Below are 22,845 nucleotides of genomic sequence, written 5' to 3' on the forward strand. Positions count from 1 at the left end.
CATTTGCTGAAGATATCACAGGGGCAAGGACAAACTGACACAGGACAAATCACGCTACAGGAGTGCTATAAAGAGAAGGATTTTCAGGGCTGGGCTCTCTTAGGCTCTGCTCACATTGGCATTGTGCCTAGCACTGTGTTAAGCCCAAACCAGGTGCTCGCCAAGCAGACTGATGCTCCAAGGGCAGGGCTGTGTGCACACACACTGGCTGACTCCAGCCAGGTGAGCACTGGGCCACAACCTGCCAAGTGTCCTCTCATACAAGGCTGGCTCTTTTCTCTACCTCCCCTTCCCTTCCCCCAGATGCAAACCAGAAACAGGATCTGCTAACAAATTATTAGGCATGATTGCCTCTAGCATGGGCAAAGCAACTAAGAATGGTAATTAAAAAGAAGTTTAATGTTTACGTACACACACAAATGTGTGTGTGTGTATATCTATGTACACACACACATATGTGTATATAAAATATATACATATGTATATATATAAATATACATACACACACATATGTATATAAAATATACACATATGTATATATATAAAGAAGAATGTATCCCTCTGCTCCTTGTATGCTTTTTAAGTATTCACAAAGAAATAATAAAAAAGGCTGGAAGCAAACATGCCAAAATGTTAACTGCTGTAAATTCTGGGTGGTTGGCATAAAGTGCTGTTATATTATTCTTGAGACTTCTTTTTTCTTTGCATTTTCCAAATATCTCAAAAAATAAAAGATAATAGGCTTCTGTCCCAGGAGGTATGTCACTAAATCATTCGTCCATGTGTCTATCCCTTCAAATACTGACTGCTTTCCCAGGCCTAGTATTTGTTGCGCTGCTAGGATGCAGTGGTGAACCAGCAGATCAATTCCCAACCCTCATAAGGTTTTTGGTCCTCGGGGTAAGTTTATGCTGGGTTCATTCTTCCTCTCCTCTCTGAACTCTTATCAGACGGGCAATCAGAAGAGGGTGTCTCATCTCCTTCCACAACTTGTTTCACACAAAGTAAAACCCAAACCTCTGGCGTGGACTATACAGCCTTACCTGAGCACTCTCTTTCCACCTCTTCCACCTCATCTCTCCACTTTAAAGGGACAGTCATAGTGGCCTCTTCCTCTCCTGTCTTTGTCTTTGGCCCTGCTGTTCCTCTGCCTGCGGCACTCCCACCTAACTCTACACATGACAGGTTCTTCACCTCTTCCGGGTTTTAGTTCAAATCGCATATCCTCATTAAAAGGCACTTGCCTCCTTGCTTGTCAAAGGCATTGGCCTCCCATAGGACACTAGAACACTGTCCCTAAGACACATCTGAGCTAACTCCCTCACCTCTTCAAGTCTTCTCAAGCAGGCCTTTCCCAGCCACCTGATTTAAAATTGCAGCTTCACTTGAGATTTGCCCAGAGAGTAGAATTTCAGGGTTCTCACCACCCCACCACACACAAAATGTGAGGTGATGAAGGTGTTAATTAGCCAGATTGCAGTCATCATTTCACAATGTATACGTTCATCAAATCATCACATTGTATACCTTAAATGTATGCAATTTTTATTTGTCAATTATATCCCAATAAAGTTGGGAAAATAAATAAATAAAAATAAAATTGCAGCCTGTCCGTTCCCACACCCCCTGCTGCCTCACTCCTCCTGATACCTTTCACCTGGTTCTGCTTTTTCCTGTTGGATAGCACTGACTGCTTACCAACATGCTCTGCAATTTATGTCTTTATTCCAGTTACTGCTTATGGTCTGTTTCCTGTACTAGAATGTGAGACCCTTAAGAGAAGAAAATGTGCATTTGTTTTGTTCACTGACACATCCTGAGAGTCTCAACAGTGCCCTTGGTAAACAGCTCATGTTGAATTTCATAGCAATCACAAACATCTTCTTGTTTACCTGATTACTTATTTACTGTTTTGTTTCTCTTCAAGAGAGCCAGAGAATTTGAGCAAACAACACGAGGCCCGTCTGTCTTGTTAAATTCACATGCCCGGCATGTAGAAAAGAACCTGACACATTTGAGGTGTTCAGTAAATTTATGAAACAAAAGAAAACACTGTCAAGCTGGGTCCGATACGGGTTTTTCAATAAAGAAACTGCATGGTAATCCAGCCACCCATTTTCCTCTGATTCCCTGAAAGAATCTTAGCCATCTGAAAAGGAGTCACTATTTTAGCTAGCATAATCACGATACAAAAATAATTATTTCATTTATTCTGTATCCCGAGTTTGGAAGTCAACTACAGACTCTAATTGCTGCCTAAATCCCAGTAGTAAACAAACCAACTTTGCATTTTATATGTTACCATGAGGTTCTCCAGGTTTGCTCCTCAGAGCCAAAGAAATGTTGACACAGTTGCACACCAAGTTTCAACATGCTGATCATGTTAAAATAGTGCACAAGAAATATTTTTCCACTTTATAAAAAGCCAGACTGTTTACATGCTTAAGTGGCCAGAGACTTTGCTATCTGTGTGTGGTCCTGAAGTTTCAATATCATAACCATGAATACAAAATGGAGCAGCATGCAACAAACTAGTTTATGTAGTTTCTCAGCCAAAATGGGAATCAAGATGTTACCGTGCAAGAGCTCATAAATGGGTAGGTTAGAAAAGGAGAATAAAACCTAATTTTAATATATTTTTGAAAAAAAAAAAAAGAATTAATGTAATACAACTGGGTTATATTTATACATACATAATACAGACAAACATATGAAATAGAAGATGAGAGAGACAGAGGACAGAAATAGCTCACAAGGTCTTTGGCCTATAGATTTCTTATCAAGATCACACAGAAATATGCTGAGCACAGCATTAACTACAAGCCCAGAGTCGAGTGGTAGAAAAGATCTATGAAATGGTTACCAAACACAGATCTTCAGTACAAACATGAGAGAGAGGAGAGGCGTTCCTTCAGCTTGGCCCAGGAGCTGAACATAAGCCTTGTGCAACCTCCCAGGAGCACTCTCCAGAGGAGGGGCCCTAAGTTCACAGTCAGGCCAAAGAAGATATGCCCTGTCTCCTATGTCTTTTCCATATTCTGAGTAGTACTGGCTTTGGTCTACAATAATTTAGTCTTTCTTCAAGCTAGAAATAGAATTTAAGCAGGGGCTCCACCCTGTCCAGACAAGATATAAGTGAAAAGAGACCTCACAGAAAGAAAAATTATCTACATCTGACTAACTGAAGACGTGCACACATTCCCAGAGTCTAGAGTTTAAATGTTCAAGACAGTTTCTGGATTCTGGGCTGTTTGCATTTATCATTCCTCTAAGTCCCCAAATGCTTCAGGTTAGTGAGGACTGCTGGTTCTCACATTTTTAATAGCTTTGTACTTGAAGAAAGTTCTCAGTACAGTGTGTCTAAACAAAAAAATAAATCACTTAATGTAAGCAGGTTCATGTTGCAACACGAAATGCCATTTCCCATTTGATTGCCAAATGCACAAACTGTTATTCTCAGTTGACTGAATAAGTGAAAGAATGGTACTTCATTAAATTCTTTTTTTTCCTGGCATTATTTTTTTTCCCCTCCTACAGTTTCTTTTACAGAGTCTTCCGTGGCTATAGGTCAGAACAGTTTTCCTGTTGCTATGAGAACGGCGTAAATAAGTCGAGTTTAAAATTCACTTTGGGGGTATGGAGCCGCCACAGTTCCGGCTACCTAAGTAAGCCCTGCTGGGTGTGTGTTGCGTACTCTTCCCTATAGGCAGTGGATCACAGCCATTTAACATGGCCTCCCTCCATGGCCCATCTTCTGGCCAGAAAAATCCCACAAGCCTCACAGAGGCCCCTCTAACTGCTTGGGCTTCTACACACAGACCTAGTGATGGTCTTCTGTGCTGCAAGGAAAGGAATATAAGCTCAACATTAACATTTCTCCAAGTGCAGAAATGCATGGGCCTCTCAAACTCCACCAAGGACCCTCCTACTTCCTCTACAACAATGCCACTGAGCAATGATCAAAATGAGGAGCCCTCAGAATACATTTGGAAGGGCAGAATAATGGGCCAGGAAGGGGGTCTGGGAAGGGGCTCTTTACATCCCCTATTGTAGCCGTCCAGATCTGCTTCACCAAAGGTCCAGGGACTCCCACAAGGGACCAGAGCTACACCTGCAGGAAGGTAGTTCTCCCTGTATTTTCAGGGCATTCTCTATTCGCAATTAATCTGTCCATTCTTCCAGTGCTCCTGGACATCAGAGACAGAAGGTATGCTCGTCTCACTTTACTGAACTGCATTCCAAAGTTTGAAGATCAAAAACCCTACTCCTGGACCGGGCATGGTGGCTCACGCCTATAATCCCAGCACTTTGGGAGGCCGAGGCGGGAGGATCACGAGGTCAGGAGATCGAGACCATCCTGGCTAACATGGTGAAATCCCGTCTCTATTAAAAATACAAAAAAATTAGCCAGGCATGGTGGTGGGTGCCTGTAGTCCCAGCTACTTGGGAGGCTGAGGCAGGAGAATGGCGTGAACCTGGGAGGTGGAGCTTGCAGTGAGTCGAGATGGGGCCACTGCGCTCCAGCCTGTGCAACAGAGCGAGACTCCAACTCAAAAAACAAACAAACAAAAAAACCCTACTCCTAGGACAAGCCAGTTAGTGAGGACAACAGTATTTAGGGAAGCTCAAGGCTGTCATGGAAAGGTCATGTGCGCTCTCCACCCTTAAAAATATCTAGGCTTTCTTCATGGCTGCTGCTTCTTTTCACGAAGAGCGTTGTAGGTTTAATTGTGGGTTGAATTGGATATTATAATATCCAAAAGATATTAGGATAAGTCCTAACTCCCAATACCTGTGAATGTGACTTTACTTGGAAGTAGAGTCTTTGCAGTTGTAATCAAGGTAGGATGAGCTCATTAGGGTGGATCTTTAATCCAATATGACTGTTGTTCTTCTAAGAGAAGAAGACAGAGACAGAGAGAAGAGCTGTGTAATGACAGAGGCAAAGATTGCAATGCATTTACAAACCCGAGAATGCCTAGGATTGCCAATAAACGCCAAAACTAGAAGAGGCAAGGAAGGATCTCCCCTAGAACCCTCAGAGAGAAAGCATGGCCCTGCCAACACCTTGATATCAGACTTCTAGCATACAGACCCATGAGACAATAAATTTCTATTGTTTAAAGCCACCCAGTTTGTGGTCGTTTGTTACAACAGCCCCAGGAAACAAACACAAAGAGCAAATGTTGTCTTGAGCTAAAAACGAAGTCATGTCATTTGTGAACAGAGAGGATGCCTTTCAGAGAAAAGCGAAGCTGCTTGCAAAAGCATAGGGCACACACATCAAATCCTCCCATGGCAAGGTGGCAGCAAGCTGGCCCAAAGAGCAGGTCCACAGAAAACAGCACGTGTGGCTACTTGTGAGGGTGCCTGGCAATGTTTGGCTCACACTTTCTAGGTTGCTTCAATGGTCCATCCAACCCAGTCACCTCTACTAAACTCTGCCAGTCAGTCACCCGCCAGCTGTTAGGGAGACTCAGAGACTAGTTTAACCCTGTAGACCTCTGGCGGACAGCAGGCCTGGAGACTCAGAAGGAACGCATCATATACACCCTTGGGTCCTACCCTAACCTTGGCATACAGAAGAGTCCCATTCATACCCAGAGTGAACCCTGCTGATACAAGGGGATGAGGGATGACAGATGGCAAGGTAGGCCATAGTGAAAATTTATGTGGCCATAAATTTGTGGCCATAGGTGGCCAACAGTTGTATCAATGCTACACGTGTGTCTAAGGCAGCACAAGGCACTATAATTCTAGGAGGAACCAGACTTACAGTCACTAATATCAAGAAAGATAACACGAGTCATCAAATCTAAAGAGCCCGATGCCCATTGTGAAGGGCTACTAGTACATACTACTGGCAAATTCACTAAATATTTACTGAGCACCTATTATGTGCCAGACATTATTTTAGGCATGGAGGACAACAGTGAATAAACCAGGTAAAAATCCCTGTCTTCATGAAGCTTGCATTGGAATAGAGACAGACCAAAAAGTGAAACAAAAAAGTACATTATTTAGCCCATTAGATGATGACTTGAGAACGACGAAAAAAAAAATAAGGCAGAGAACAAGACAAAAAATTTGGGGGAGGGGGCAGTTAACAGAGTAAATGGGGTGGTTAAGAAAAGCCTCAAAGAGAAAATGATGCCCAAAGAGAGGGAGTACACGCTGCAAATATCTGGGGGAAGAGCATTGTAGGCAGCAGGAGTAGCAAACACAAAGGCTATGAAAAGGAGGCTGGCGTCTTTGAAGGCCTGTGAGGTTGAAAGTGAGTGGGTGCATGCACAGGCACAGAGAACAGTCAGATCAGAAGGCCTGAGAGCATGGGCTTTGCCTCCAAATAAGATGGCCTGGATCAATACCCCAGCATTGGAGCAGAGGAGTGATGGGATCTGACTGGTGTTTCGCAGGATCCTCTGCTGCTATGTAGAGGGCAGGCTGAAGGGAGGCGAGGGCACAGAGAACAGGTAGTGCAGAAACGCATGGACCTCCCAACTCCTCCGAGCATCTGCAGTGCCTCCCACTTCCTACACAGAAATGCCACAGAGCAATAATTAAATGGAAGCCATCTCTCCTCACTTAAAGGGATAAGTGCCTCACCTTTACTAGCACTGAGGATTACAAATCTTTGCCAATGGTGTGCAGTTACTTAACTCCCTTGTGAGTATGTTTAACAAAAAATGAATAAGCTGCCATTTCGGCCCCACCCCATGAAAAATCTGCCGATTCTTGGCTTAGTGGAACTAGATGCAAACCAAAGACCCCATCTAGGTTTATGTAAAGAGAAACGGTGTGCTCTCTCATCAGGGTTCTGTGAGCACTGTGCCCATTACATTTTTACACAGGCATTCAAAACCTGCTTATAAAAGTAGTACATTTTCTTAAAAGTCTTATAACAAAATATTAGATTTTTTAAATAAGGTGTCTGCATCTCAGAAGAAAATGAAAAGAAATGAATACATTTTGACACAAACTTTTCTTCATGGCCACAACAATTCTTGTTTCACCACCAGACTGTTTTAAGTCTGTTTGTCTGGGTAAGTAGAAGCAAGGAAAACCTGCCATCTGGCATGACTGCCATCTCTTTGTGGTCACACAATAAGTCTTGGGCAACCCTGCCTGCTGCCCTCGAGAACCAAGTGGGGTGGCAACAGTGGAGAGGAGGTAGAACAAGGAGGCTTCTGTGGAGGCAGAAGTATTTATCATGAGCAGTTCCGCCTCTGAAGGAAGGAGATTGCTGTGCGGGCTGAGCACTTCATTGCTGGGCCCCAGCTTTTTGGCAACTGCAAACAGTCAACTTGTAGCTCTATGGAGAAGGTGAATTTACAGATGAGGACAGCTCCTTTTTTAGCTCTGGTCCCTTTACTACTTATTAACATCTTTTTTGAAAGGATAGACTGTGGGAGGAGGGGAGAACAAATAAGAACCAAATGTAAATTAAAGCATTAGTTTCTTTTGGAGTATAGTGGAAATTTTTCTGCACTAATTATACATACATTATTACATAATGTCATTATTACTCCCTCCACCATCATTAGCATTTCTAAATATGGTAATATTATGTAACTACAATATTGTTCACCTATTTTTGCCATCATCAATGTAAGTACATATGGCTAAACTTGTGCTTCATATGGGAACTTTCACGATTCATTTTCAGGTGTAATTCATGTAACTAAGGTACCAACTAGTTTCATCAAGTATCACCATGGGAGTGGGGGAGGAAGCCTACACCAAATGAACACATGAAAACACTGGTTCTACAGAACTCTAATGCATTATCTCCCTGCAGACATGACCTTAATCTGTGCTTACGTAAAACACTCTTCATTCAGCCTGAGTTGGGAAGCATTTCCACCAAGAACATTATCCATAAAACAAAACTGGTTGCCAATTAGAATCCTAAAATGAGTACCTGAGACATGAGAAGGGGCAAAGCATGCGATGGTAGACCCTTACAAATGTGCATTTTTTATTTACTTATTTTATTTATTTTTTGAGACAGGGTCTTGCTCTGTCATCCAGGCTAGAGTGCAGAGGTGCAATCATAGGTCATGCAGTCTCGACCTCCTGGGCTCAAGGAATCCTCCCACCTCGGCTTTCTGAGTAGCTGGGACTACAGGCATGCACCACCACGCATGGCTACTTTTTAAATTTTTTTGTAGAGACAAGGTATTGCTGTGTTGCCCAGGTTGCTCTTAAATTCCTGGACTCAAAGGATCCACCTGCCTCAGCCTCCCAAAGTGCTAGAATTACAGGTGTGAGCCACCATGCCTGGCCCCATCTTTTTCCACACACAAAGAGAAGCACACATAGAACTTTAACACATCAGTGGCTCACGCCTGTAATCCAAGCATTTTGGGAGGCCAAGGCGGGTGGGTCACTTGAGGTCACGAGTTCAAGACTAGCCTGGCAAACATGGTGAAACCTCATCTTTACTAAAAATACAAAAAATTAGTCAGGCGTGGTGGCGGGCACCTGTAATCCCATCTACTCAGGAGGCTGAGGCAGGAGAATTGCTTGAACAATTCAGAGGTTGCAGTGAGCGAAGATTGCGCCATTGCACTCCAGCGTGGGCAAGAGAGTGAGACTCAGTCTCAAAAAAAAAAAAAAAAAAAAAAAGAATTCTGAAACATAACATCATAAATTCAAAGTTTTCCCTATCTAACTAACCCAGAACTCAGACTACGATGTCTAATAAAGGGGCAGGGTTTTACAAAATCTTCTGGTCTCCTGACAAAAGAGGTGTTTCTTAAATAAGTCATCTAATAATTGTACAATAACCATGTTTTAACCACAGCTTTTCTTTTTCCAACTTTGACCATTCAAGGAAATGTACCATTTCCTTGAATTCAGTTATTGGGTTTATTCGTATGTTTGACAGCAGTCATTATCATGATTAGCTATATATAGATTTACTCTTCTAGATTCAGTTAAACCCAGGTTATAGATTACAATAGACCTAGAATATTTAACTGCCTTTTATCATTTTGACTTTTAAAGGACTAAATTTTTAAAATATCTTTTATCTCCAATCAAAGGGATACTATGCTATCCTCTGTGAAAGGAGGGTAAATAATGACTTTGTTCTCATGTATAGTCACACCTTTCAGCATTTTCAGGGACATCAAAAAATTTGTCTTGTCTGTAGGTAATACTATTAATATATTTAAATATTTTCTGTGCCAGGAATACAAATGGGAAGATGAAGCACATTGACATTCATGAAAATTATCATACATACAACAGACACTGTTTTTCAAGCAATAACCCATTACTGGATCTTGAAATCAGCTTACTGATTTACAATCAAATATGTTTAAGTGAATATAATGAATTGTCTAGAATTGAATAAAACAAAGTATATTACATGTTACAAAGCTACATATTATTTTGTGATACTTTGGTTTCAATTATTTGTGTAAATGCATGTGTGCATGTATGTTGTGTGCATATACATGTTGTGTATGTATGTTGTTTCTTCAAATCATGTAAAATGTATTTCTTATTGTAAGTAGAGTTAAAGTTCAAAGATAGACAAGTGTCTGTCATTTAATTAAAGAGAGTAAGCCATAAAAATCCAAGCCACATATACTATAAAGAATTAAAGTTGAAAATTTGTATTAGATCCACATTTTTTGTCATTAAAGAAGTTAATAAGATCACTAAGTTTAAAATAAACAAAAATTTGTTCACATAGTTAAGATAATAATGATTGCTGTAAAACATACAAAATGGGGAGTAGAGATATTTTAACATCCAAAGCATATGCAAATATACATATTTTAGCTGTGATCATCCTCAGTGAGAATTATTGTCCAAATGCTTTATGTTCTTTTTCCTAACTAGAAGAGGCCAATAAGAATTGCTATTGTTCTAATCCATACAGGGTAGAATGATATGATAACAAAGTAAATTTGTCTAAAGCAAGAAATTTTTAAAAATTAGATGATTTTCAAAAGGAATTTTAATATGGATATTAAAATCCTAAGAATAAGGGACAATAGACTCAATTACAATAGAGTGTCAGGTATAATCACCAGCTGTAAACTCCATCACAAAAAAAAAAAAAAAAGAAAAAGGAAATTGCTACAAGCACCAAAGAACCTCCTATCAAGATGATACAGTAAGTGCTTATTTGGAAGCATCCCCATGGCAATGATCAATTTCCTTAAAACCATCCACAAAATATTACAGTGTTAGACACTTCAAAACTGAGATAACCATTTCATGAGACAGAAATGGACCTGAAATAAGCAGGGGGCAGGGTAGATACCACAGACGTGGCAGGGGCAGTGGGAAGTTTCATCCTGCAGAGTAATGAGAGAGATAACCCCTGAGGCCACACTGGGTGGGATGGAGAAGGATTCCCCAGAGGAAAACTTCTGCTAACAGACTGACCTAGGGCACTGGCATGATAGGAAGCTGTAAACATGGGGAGGCAGGAAAACACAAACACAGCCTCAGGAACTGAAAAGAGCTGCCCACTGGCTCACCGAATAGATTAACAATATCTAATTCACGGCAAGACAGATGATCTGAAATTGTATTACCTATGTCATCAAATCTAGGATGCCAATAATTGTTAAGGAAGAATATTATTGCTATGTACCACTAAGAAAAAATATTGCCAATTAAAACATGATATATCCATGAATTATAGATGTATCCCAATCTGAAAGATTTTAAAACATGAAAAAAAATGTGAGTCATGGAACTGATAGAATACGCTCTATGACTTAGCTCTAGACTCCATGGTGAAGGAGCAGAGAGAAGAGAAAGCTGGCTCTCAGTGAGAAGAGGCCATTTTTTAGAAAAAGCAAGATTGGTGGAAGGATTGCATACAAAGGGCAACAGAGGAAAAATTAACACCAAAAAGAAATTTTTTAAAGGAAGAAGTAGAAGCCTACTCAAAATGAGCCTCCATTTGAGGCTCTAAAATTCCAAAATATATGAAGAATTTTAACATTAAGAAAAGTGACCTACAAAGTCAATAACCAGAAAAATAATTTCTGGAACAGTCTATTTGACTTAGAAATAAGTACGTTTAAGAAGTTTAAAGAAATAAATAAAAGCATCATTTTCATTAAAATGAGTAAAAAATTGTAATACAGAAAGAGATAATGCTGATAGGAAACAGATATGAAAAACATCATAAACACAAGTAACAGGGCAGAAATAAAGTTTCCAAAAAAAGAAAGTGAAGAGAATGGTAGAAAACCATATTTGAAGAGGGTACACTAGCAAATGCCAAAATTAAGGAAATGATTCCTCAGATGAAAACACCTTTGGTAAAAAGCAAACGATAAATTCACATCTAGACACCATGGTGCAAGCACAAAATATCAGGGATTTTTTTAAAGTTGTAAAATTTAAAAGTTATCACAAAATCTAATGGCAGATGTCTCATCTACAGAAAATGGAAGAGTGCCTTTCAAAATATTCACAGAAAATACCTGTGGACCTAAAATTTCATACTCATGTAAAATAAACTGCCATCCAAGATTCAATGCAAAGTAATTTCTGACATTGAAAAACTAAGTATCACTCACAGACACCCACAGTCCCTCATTAAAAGAACTATTAAATGTTTATCACTGGGAGAAAAGGCATGGGATACCTGAAACAATAGTGACCCCAGATACTGATTTATTTTTAAAAAAAAGACACACACAGACACATACATACACTTAACTTCTGATTGAAAAAATAAATATTAATAACCATTTTATATTAAGAAAACACTGTGAAAGTTGTTCAATGTTTAAATAAAATGTGCTAAGTCTGGGTCATATATGGAAAAAGGATAGAAATACTGAATGACTTTAGAGTTTGGTGAAAAATTTCAGAATGAATTACATGAGAGATACTGTAGGTGATAACGACTCCAAGCCCCATTCTTTTTTTTTTTTTTTTTTGATGGAGTCTCACTCTGTCACCCAGGCTGGAGGTGCGATCTCCGCACACTGCAACCTCTGCCTTCCGGGTTCACGCCATTCTCCTGCCTCAGCCTCCCAAGTAGTTGGACTACAGGCACCCGCCACCACGCCCGGCTAATTTTTTCTTTTTTTTTTTGTATTTTTAGTAGAAACGGGGTTTCAACGTGTTGGCCAGGATGGTCTCGATCTCCCGACCTCATGATCCGCCCGCCTTGGCCTCCCAAAGTGCTGGGATTACAGGCTTGAGCCACCGTACCCGGCCCCAAACCCCATTCTTAATTTCTCCCTTGCTTTCTTCCAGCTATAGGAGCGCAGTTCTAGCCAATAACAAAAGCCCCTTAGATGCTACTCCCAGAAGTCTTTGCTTTTCTGACAAAAAGAAAACTCTTCAGTGAGCACACCTTTTTTTTTTTTTTTTTTTTTTTTTTTTTTTTTTTTTGTCCATTTGGCCTTTCCCAATTCCCTCCTGCCTAGTAGTGCATGGGTGTGAGGAAGTGCAGCTGCCAGTCTGCAGCCATAAAGCTACAAGAATGCGGAAAAGCCCCCAAGTTACGGGATGATAAATCAAAAGGTAGGAAAACCTGGGTCCCTGATGGTAGGTCCACCTCCAGGTTTTGTTTCATGCAAGAAAAATAACACCTATTTGTTTGTGATTCCCTAATTGGGTTTTCTGCTACTTGCAGTTGAATATAACTTTATATAGTAAAAAGAATTAAGAGCAAACTCTAAAAGGAGAGAATTGCTATGTATGATGAATTAGGCAGAAGACAGGAATAGGAAAAAGAAGACACAAAATAAAGGGCTAGCTAGGAGACCTTAAATGTTCCCAACACGTAGAAATGATCAGTGCTCCAGGTGATGGATAACCTGACTTGATCATTACACGTTCTATGCACGTAATAAACATCACATGTATCCCAAACATACGTATAAGCACTATGCATCAATTACAAAAATAAGATAAAATAATTTAAAAAGAAAAGAAATGGCAAGCAAAAAATATAATGTAGTAGAAATAAGTCCAAATACATTAAAATTTGCAATTAATGGAACCCATTAATAAGTACAGGAAAAAAAAAAACAACCAAACGACAACCCAGCTATTTGCCACTTACCAGAGAAGATGCACAAAAAAAGGCTGAAAAAGCAAATGTCTTTAAAAATTTAACCAAAAATGAAACAAAATTAAAAATCAACCAAATAATAACAACAACAAAAAAAACCCAGCTATTTGCCACTTATCAGAGAGAAAGAAAGAAAGGGCTTGAAAAGCAAATGTTTTATAAATTTTAGCCAAAAGAAAAACAGGTGAAGAAATATTAATACTAAAATATTAATAGCAGACAAAATAGAATCTTACAGGAAAACCATCAATATTACTAAAAATGGATACCTAATAATATACATAGAAAAATCTATGAGGATGATAGAATAATCATGAACTTGTTTATATTTAGCAGCACAGGTTCAACAAACATAAAGCAAAAACTGACAAAATATAAGGAAAATGTGACGAATTACCATAGTGAGAAGCTGAACAACCAGGCAAAATATTTAAGCAAAAACATTAATAAATAGTGAAAATAACTTACTGATTATTTAATAGAATCTTACATTTAATAAATGCAGACTACCAATTCTTTTTAATTATACTTTAAACATTTACAAAACCCGACCATGTACCAGATCAGAAAGGAAGTCTCAATAAATTTCCAACAATTGTTATCACACAGACTACATCCTTTAGCCATGATGTGGGCAGTTAAATTAGAAATTGACAATAGAAAATATTCTCAAAAGGTATTTGAGAAATTTAAGATGCAATCTTAAAAAAATCAGAAAGTAAGGAGAAAATGACAATGACAATCACAAAATACTTAGAACTTAATAATGTTGAGAGTACTATATCTCAAAACCTGTAACATGCAGTTAAAGTAACATGCAGAAAATACTTAGATGTATTTTACAGTCATATATGTATTTTTATTATTTTTAATTGATGAATAAAAATTGTATATATTTATTCAGTACAACGTGATGCTTTGATAAGTGGGAAATATGTGAAATGATTAAACAAACTAATTAACATATCTATCATTTCACTTGTCTTTTTTTGTGGTGAGACATTTAAAATTTAGTCTTAACAATATTGAAATATACATTATTAATAACTGTAGTCACCATGCAGTACAACAGATCAAGAACTTATTCCTCCTAACTGAAACTTTGTACCCTTTGACCACCATCTCTCCATTTCACCCCCAAACTCTATTATATGTACTTTCTAAGACAGAAGAAGGAATCAAAATCAATTCAGCTTACAATAGAGAAAACTAAAGAAAGAGGAGACAGAAAGACAAAGTCAGGGTGGGGCTGGGGGAGAAAGGAGGAAGAAGGGAAAAAGCAAGAGGGGAAAAGGAAGAAAGTAGAAATTAAGCAGAAAATAAGAAAAACAGCAAATATTAATAAAACCAAATTCTGGCTCACCAGAAAAACTAAGCAGGAAAACCTCTAGCACAAATAAACAATACTGGATAAAAAGGAGGATAATTTTAAATACAGGGTTTTACTTAATTAAAAGAGATAACTATAACTCAATTCTATGTCAATATATTTAAAAACATAGATGAAATAACTTTTTCTAGAAAAATATTAACAGACTCAAAAGAATTATATTTTATACAAACCAATAAGCATTAAAGAACCTTATAATAATATAAATATAATAATGATATAAAAAAAATATAAATAACAATAAACTTAAATAATAAGAAAGCTTTATTTCCATCCTCCACCCTAAAACCCCAGGCCCAGGCAGTTTCACGAGAGAGTTTTACAAAGTCTTCAAAAAATGGATAATTACAAACCATCACAGAATATTTTTAAAGGGGTGATCCATTATTTAACGAGATTAGTAACAAAGTTAAAAAAAAAAAAAAAAGAAAGCTCATTCATAAAAAGTTTCAATAATGCTAAATCATACTGTCAAAGCAAAGCAGAGGTTAATCCAGGAATAGTAAGATCAACACAATCAGAACATCTACTAAATGCCATATTGAGATATTAAAGGATAAAATATGATCATCTCAATAAATGCGCTTAAAAAGTCTTCAAGGCCAGGTGTGGTAGCTCGTTCCTATAATCCCAGAACTTTGGGAGGCCAAAGCAAGAGGATCACTTGAGGCCAAAGGTTTGAGACCAGCCTGGGTAACACAGTGAGACCCGGTCTCAAAAAAAAGCAACCACAAAAAAACACTTCAGTAAAATTTAACACTCATTTATAAGACAACATAGTTGCAAAGTAGACCAGTAGGAAACATTTTTTATCTAAAATGTGTTATGTATCAAAGCCTGACACAAACATTGCTCTTAATAGTAAGACCTTAAAATTCTTTCCATTAAAGTAAGGCATAAGACAGGCATAACCACTACATCTTCTATTCACATTGCATTGGTCCTAGGCAATGCAATAATTCAAGAAATAGAAAATGGTTATATAAGAATTGAATATTCATGCATTTAAAAGGGCTGAAAAAAAAGAACTTAAGGAAAGAGACAAAAGTTACCTTATCTGTAGATGTTGACTGTATACATAAAATATTCAAAAGAATCTTGGAGAAACTATTAAAATAAGGGAGTTCAATAAGGTTGGTGGTTTCAACATCAATCTAAAAACTGAATAATTGTCCTAAATCCTGTGATAATCTATTATAAAACACAACAGAACAAAATATCCAATTTATAGTAGCAACAACAAAAAAATGCCTAGAAATAGACCTAATAAAAAAATCTTATTTAAGGCCTCTATGGACCTTGTTCAAAGATAAGTCTCAGAATCATAAGACTGCAATGCTCCCCAATTAGTCTACAAACTCAATGTTAATTAAATCAAAATCCCAAATGTTTAAGGAAAATCAAAGGTCACAGAGTAGCCAAGACAATGTTGAAAAAGAAAAAAGTAGAAGGACTTGTTCTGCTAGATTAAAGACCTACCGCCAGGTGCAGTGGCTCACACTCGTAATCACAGCACTGTGGGAGGATTGCTTGAGGACAGGAGTTTGAGACCAGCCTGGCCAACATAGCAAGACCCCATCTCTTTTAAAAAAAAAAAAAGACTTATGATAATGTTACAGTAATCAACAGTTAGTATTAGCATAGAAAGAGACAAATGATAATGTATACATAAAAAAATATGTCTATTTAGAATCATACTATATGACAGGAACATTACACTTCAATGGGGAAAGGATAAGCTGTTCTAAGTCATCTAATTATCCACTGGGAATTAAAAACTATACCAGATGAATTAAAGAACTAAATATTTTCAAAAACCTAAAATTTTTGAAGAATATATTAGATACATTTTGGTTGGAATTATACTTTCAAGAAGACCTAACAAGTACAAACCATAAAAAACTGATATATCAGTCGACATTAGAATTTAAAACTTCAGGCCGGGCGTGGTGGCTCAAGCCTGTAATCCCAGCACTTTGGGAGGCCGAGACGGGCGGATCACGAGTTCAGGAGATCGAGACCATCCTGGCTAACACGGTGAAACCCCGTCTCTACTAAAATACAAAAAAAAATTAGCCGGGCGAGGTGGCAGGCGCCTGTACTCCCAGCTACTCGGGAGGCTGAGGCAGGAGAATGGCGTGAACCCGGGAGGCGGGGCTTGCAGTGAGCTGAGATCCGGCCACTGCACTCCAGCCTGGGCAACAGAGCTAGACTCCGTCTCAAAAAAAAAAAAAAAGAATTTAAAACTTCTTTTCCACAAAGACACTGGAGACAAAGTAAAAAGACAAGTCACAGATTAGTATTTATAACAAATGTAAATGACAAAAGATCACTATATAGGATAGCAGTTATATCAAAAGATAATGACAAACAGTCCTGCAGAAAAATGAGTAAAGGATATGAACCAGCTATCAACAAAAGAAATAAAAACAAACAGTAAGATATCACTTCACACCCATAAGATTGGAAAAAGTAAAAATTCTAGCAATACCAAGAATTCCCAAAGATATGAAGAAAGGAAATTCTCACATATGGCTGGTGGGAGGGGAAACTGACGCAACTACTGTGGAGAGTAATTTACACTGTCTAGTGAGGCTGAGGCTGAGGCTGAGTTATGTTCTGCAGTTCTGCAATCCCACTCCAGGGCACATCCCCTAGAGCAGCCAGTACTTCTGTGCACATTCTCCCTATTCACACACCCAGGAACATTCATCACAAACTGTTGGGAATAGCACAAAATTAGGAAAAACTTAAACATTCAGCAGAAACAGGTAAATAAATGGCATAGAGTTACAGAAAGGAAAACTATGTAGCAGATCCTTCACTACAGCTACATGTATCCACTACCAACATAACAATGAGTAGTAAAAGCAAACTGCCTAATACTATGCACAGCATGTACCATTTATACTAAGTTTGAAAATGTGCAAATCAATACCAAATGTTGTTTATGAGCACATTTGCTTGTAGAAAAGGCATGAAAATGTATATAGAAATAAAACATACCAAATTCAGGAAAACTGTTACTTCTGGGGTAAGTGAAGAGTTTATAGGTTGAGGAGACATACACGGGTATTAAAACATATTTACAATTTTTTAACCCAATGATACCAGTACATACTATTACGTTGAACAATGAGTTCTTGAATTCTTTTGAAATAATTATCACTCATAGTTTCCATAAACATGACACATATTATTTAGTATGTATCAAATTATTACATAACACATAAGTTTAAAGATTTAATAAGAGAATCACTTTTGGAATTAAAAAAGAAAGAAATCTTCAGATGTAAAGATGCATCATGTTTTGGGGAAAAGTGATAAGCATAATTGCTAAAAAGAGGGTTAGGTTCTAGAACTCGAACATTCTCTAGTTGTGCAGACAGCAAAATTGAGTTGAAATGGGGAAAACCTGAGATGACTTTAATGCTTCTCCACACTGGTTCCTGGAGAAGACAAAGGAGCAAGGTCCGAAAGCTCTGAGGTAAAGAACGTTAGAGCTGAGAATCATGAATATGATTACTTGGCTGCACAAAGAAAGAATATGAGGAAAAAACAGGGGAGTTGAGGGAGAAACAGGAAAAAATAGAAAGGCATTAATTTCTTCATTTCCTTTAAGAAGAGTTGATGGGGCCAGGCACAGTGGCTCACACCTGTAATCCCAGCACTTTGGGAGGCTGAGGCAGGCAGATCACGAAGTCAGGAGATCGACATGATCCTGGCTAACACGGCGAAACCCAGTCTCTATTAAAAATACAAGAAAATTAGCCGGGCGTGGTGGCGGTGCCTGTAGTCCCAGCTACTCGAGAGGCTGAGCTTGCAGTGAGCCGAGATGGCGCAATAGAACTCCAGCCTGGGCCACGGAGCAAGACTCCCTCTCCAAAAAAAAAAAAAAAGAAGAGTTGATTGGTATTATGTTTGGCAAAATGTCATGAAATGTTTAAACTGCGAAATAAGTACAAGGGTGTTCCTTACATGATTAGCCATTTTATTAAGTATTTAAAACACAAATTATATTAAAGAATTACATCTACAAGTGACAAAGACAGACAAGAGGCAAGCACTAAAGTGTGTAACAACCTGTGTCTTTTTTTAAAGTGGAGCCTACTGACAGCAACGTGACAAAACCACTCTCTTGTTTGCTTTCTACTGGACTATCCTGAATGGGGAAGAGAGGGGTGGAATTACAAGTAGCTTGCTTCAATTTTCCATAACCCTGGACACCCCCCTGTGAGGGTGTAAGGCATGTGAAAGCCATCTGTGTTGTAGCAGAAAACAAGTTGAGAGCCAGTGAATCAGAGCATTCACATCAAAGAATGAATGCAAACTGGCTCTCACCACCAGAAGCCATGTTCACAGGGAGAAGGAGAACGGACAGAGACTCTCAAATAAACCACCAAACAATGATGAAAAAAACACTGTAAGTCACTACATGGCCAATAATTTCAAATTGCAGACCTACCAAATCTTTTCAATCTCTATTAACTAACAGCAACACAGATGGGTTGGGTTTCAAGTCTCTCCATTCTTTCTGGATCCTCTGGAAAAGGCACAAAGAAATAAAATGCCATAACAATAAGTTACCCAAAAAAGGAGCAGGAAGTAGAGTCGGGAAAACTCACAAACTAACTGAGTGACCAGTCCCAACGTGAGGTCAGAAGATTCTATGAGACTGTGAATCTCAATGTAAAGCAGGGGGTGGGAGGGGATGATTTATTTTTAATCCATATTTCACACTATAAAAAGATGTTACAGGAAGACACACGGACCCAAATTAAGCTGAATATCTTTGTTACCACTGCTCTAAGCCACCGAGGAGACAGAACCAGCATGAAGGAGGATTCTGGGACAGACCCAGAAATTGAATATTTTAATTGTTACATTTTATTCAGGAACAAAATATCATAAATACTAATAAAGAATTTTATACATGGACTTATCCAAAGAAAGTTTTAGTCTAAAAAAAAAAAAAAGAAATTTCCACTACTTTAAATACTAAAAATATCTCCTTTCGAAACATGTTCTTTAGGTTTGCATGACAGGGATTCTTTTTTAAGCCTTTCATGGTGATAGTGTTTTTCCAAGGTGTGTCATTCATAATCCATACAGGTGATTCATCGCGGCCTCCTTAGAATTAGATATTAGCACTAAGGGCTTTTTTGGCCCTTCCCTGTTTTTACCTATGGATGGGTGGGGTAGAGTTAAGTGCATAAGAAAATTTAAATCAGAGACCAGATTTAAACAGTTGCATGTGTTAAAACACCTTCAGAAGATAACACAGTAATTCTTAAAGAACCAAGTAAGCTTCATTAAACATGTGAATAATACCACTATCTTTAACTTAGCTGAATTCAGTGAAACTGTCCTCATGTTAACCATTTCCTTTTCCCTCTCACTAAAGAGTACAAAGGAAACAGAAGCCATTGAGGCCCATCCAGACACACGTCACCATGGGTAATCCCACTCCCCTTTTAAATTCTATCCCTAAGCCTAACCTGACCCCTTAGTCTTGTGCTAGCACGTTGAGGAGAGGGAATATTTTTATAGAGCAAGAAGGTATAAAAGGGTTCTGGGGAAATTAGGAAGAGAGCCTCAGACAGAAGGGCAAATGGTATCAAACATTTCACATATCTTGTTTTAAAGATTTCCTCTCTGTACTTTCAGTCAAATGGCAAGTTTAAGGACCATTAAAAAAAAAAAAAAAAAAAAAAATTATCCACTATAACTTAGGAACTAAAGGAAAAAAGAGAAAAATAAAATGTAAACAGAAGGCCTTAGGTGGTATTATTTACAACGTTATCTTGCGGGTTTTGGCTGCCCATTTTGTAGGGAAAGATAACTGGTGAAGAGTGGGGTGGTGGTTCCCTCACTGCATTCCTCTGGGACAGCACCAAGTACAATGTCTTGATTTGGCTGCATTAGTGGACCCAACTATAACCTACTGACAAGTCAAGTAAGAAGACCGACCCCAGACAGAACTCTTCGACTTAGGTGAAAGTGTGGCATGAACTACACTTCACGATTCCAGGCTGCTGCTGCACTACTGTTTAGGGAGGCAAGGCATCTAGCAAATACCTGAGTGGCTTGTTTCTATGGGCAGCTTCCCTTGGGAAAACTAGAACAAGCCTGTGAACATCTAAAAGAAATCATTCTACAAATCTAGGGAAGGAAAGGTCATGAAATGACATCCAAACTATGCTAACCCCAAAGCAAGAGAAAACAGCTATATGCTTTTAAGTGGTATGTTCTTTCGTTATATATGATACTCATGTACAGACTAGACATGCTGTCATCTGTTTAGTGTGTCAACTTGAAATGGACAGCCTTGCCCAATATTTCAGCTTAAGGGAAGTATCTATCACCAATGACTCTTGAATGAAAAGAAAAAAATTGGGAACTGAAAAAAACATATTCTTTGCTTATTTTAGCTATATTAAGAAATGTAACAATTACTTCTCTGGAAGTGAAATGCCTTCTTTGAAGAGTTAATCATCAGCTGTCAGAGCAGGAAGGTCATCTACCCCAATACTGTTATTTTACAAATTAAGGAAGCAGAAGACCAGGAGACTGAGAGGCTTGCTCAACATTTTATAACTTTGAAGGAATCGGGGCTGTATTTGCTTCCTAAGGCTACCATATAAAGTACCAAAAAACTGGATGGCTTAAACTAAGAGAAGTGTACTCTCTCACAGTTCTGGAGGCCAGAAATCGAAATTAAGGTGTCGGCAGGGTTGGTTCCTTCTGCATACGGATATGAGGGAGAATCTGTTCCATGCCTCTTCTCCTGGCTCCTGGTAGCCTCAGGTGTTCCTCGGCTTGGTGGTGGCATTATCCTTGTGTCTTCATATCATCTTCCCTCTGTGTGTGCTGCCTCTGTGCCCAAATGTGCCCCTTCTATAGGGACACCAGTCATACTGGTTTAGGGTTCACCCTAGTGACCTCATTTACCTCTTTACAGACTCTGTTTCCAAATAAGGTCACATTCTGAGGTCCTGAGGGTTAGAATGTCAACATACATTTTTGGGAAGACATATTTCAACCCATAATAAGGACTATGAGCAGAACTCTGTTGGGATGTGGGCAGAACCCAGGTCTCCCAATGCATGACAGTGGCCTTTCTTATTCATAAGATTTCTCTGCTACTGGCACCTATTGTGGGGTCCACAGCTGACAGGTCCTACTTACAAAGTCAGACATGACTTCTGCCCACAAAAAACTGGTATCTCACAAAGGACAATGAAACATTCAAATGCCAGGAAAAGGAAATCATCATTCCATTTGGTCACTAATGTTCACCAATGTATCCTAACTTCCTCCCTCACAAAAATGCCTGAAATATTTCTGCAATACGCTTGCCCTCATGTCTAAAATACCTACTGTTCAGCGAACATGCAAGAAATACGACTGGAAGAAAAACAACTTAAATCTACTCTTCTATTTTGCCCAAGACCGCCCTCTGAAGCATCTCAGCATGCCTGGAAAAGGAAACACATGTGTGCAAGAAAAAACCTCGAGGGCCTCAGATTCCCAACAGGTCTCAGTTTCCTTCTGCTGCCCAAGTTACACATCAAGTGGCTGACTAATCAAGGCACCCAGGCCCATGGCTGGTCTGCGACATCAGTGCTTCGGCTTAGTGCTTCATCCCGGCAGTGGCAATTTGCAGCAGCCTAACTGTTAGAACAACAGTTCAATCATCACTCACTCTGCTGCCTAAGTATGCCTGAGTCTGAAGATAATTGTCACACTGTCTCACTATTTTCCATTATAAATTAATGACATCTATAATATTGAGTCGTTAAAAAGTCTATCCAAATACAACTATATTAAAAATTACATGGAAATGATTTCTCTAAGTGGCCTCTTGACAAACACATGACCCACCCTTTTCCATTAAGGTCTTTAGAATCCTGATCTACAGCTGGCCTTGGAAAATTGGGAGTTATGTTTTACTGCACAAGATCTAACAAGTATCACAGTTCTAAAAGTGAATAAATAAGAGCTGAGCAGGATTAGACTGGATGTTGATTCTGTTGTTGTTTTTGTTTTTAACTCTTAAAGAGCTACTGCTTTAAGGAATAGTTTTCTACAGAGAACAGAGGCACTCAGAGTTAGAAAAGCATGCAGGCTGCTCTAATTCAAACCTCTGTCTACTGAGTGAGATGTGAAGGCCCAAAAAACTGAAGTGAATCAGAATCAATTGATCAAATGAACAATCAACACTTAACTGTACCCTCATGTGACTATTCAAAAAAAAAAAAAAAAACAGAGCAAGTTTGAATGTAGAGATTCAGGAATTACTTTGTTCTAACAGAATTTTCTTTTGGGCTACAATCCTTTCAAAAGAGCAATTTTTAAATGTTCTAAGAAAACTTTGCTAGGGTTA

The 22,845-nt window shown here is 38.6% G+C and overlaps 1 protein-coding gene across 6 annotated transcripts in view; it reads right to left on the reverse strand.

Moving 5' to 3' along the window:
• SLX4IP (SLX4 interacting protein) overlaps positions 1–22,845 on the reverse strand; it is a 204,223-nt gene that overhangs the window by 125,810 nt on the left and 55,568 nt on the right. The window lies entirely within an intron of this gene.

This window comes from Macaca fascicularis, chromosome 10, assembly GCF_037993035.2.
Source record: "Macaca fascicularis isolate 582-1 chromosome 10, T2T-MFA8v1.1".
Classification (NCBI taxonomy): Eukaryota; Metazoa; Chordata; class Mammalia; order Primates; family Cercopithecidae; genus Macaca; species Macaca fascicularis.